We start from the raw sequence: 282 nt of genomic DNA on the forward strand, positions 1-282 counted from the left end.
AAGAAAAAGATTTTTCGGATTGTTTACAATAATACGGAAATCAAGCTGTATTGGTCCCGATTTGATTTTTTGCCTCAAACTATTTCAAAATCGGAACTTCATAAAAGGAAGTATATCGACACCTGAGTGGAATATCGGCCTATCTCTGCAGCCACTTCGAGAACGCCTTATCCAAAAAAACTTTTCAAGAACGCCCTATTTCAAAATTTGGTTGAAGAATACCCTATCTCAGAATTTTATTTAAGAACGCCCTATCTCAGAATTCGGGTCAAAAACGCCTTA

The sequence above is a fragment of the Rhagoletis pomonella genome, unplaced genomic scaffold, assembly GCF_013731165.1.
Source record: "Rhagoletis pomonella isolate Grant_MI unplaced genomic scaffold, Rhpom_1.0 Rhpom_scaffold_00799, whole genome shotgun sequence".
In the NCBI taxonomy this organism is placed as follows: Eukaryota; Metazoa; Arthropoda; class Insecta; order Diptera; family Tephritidae; genus Rhagoletis; species Rhagoletis pomonella.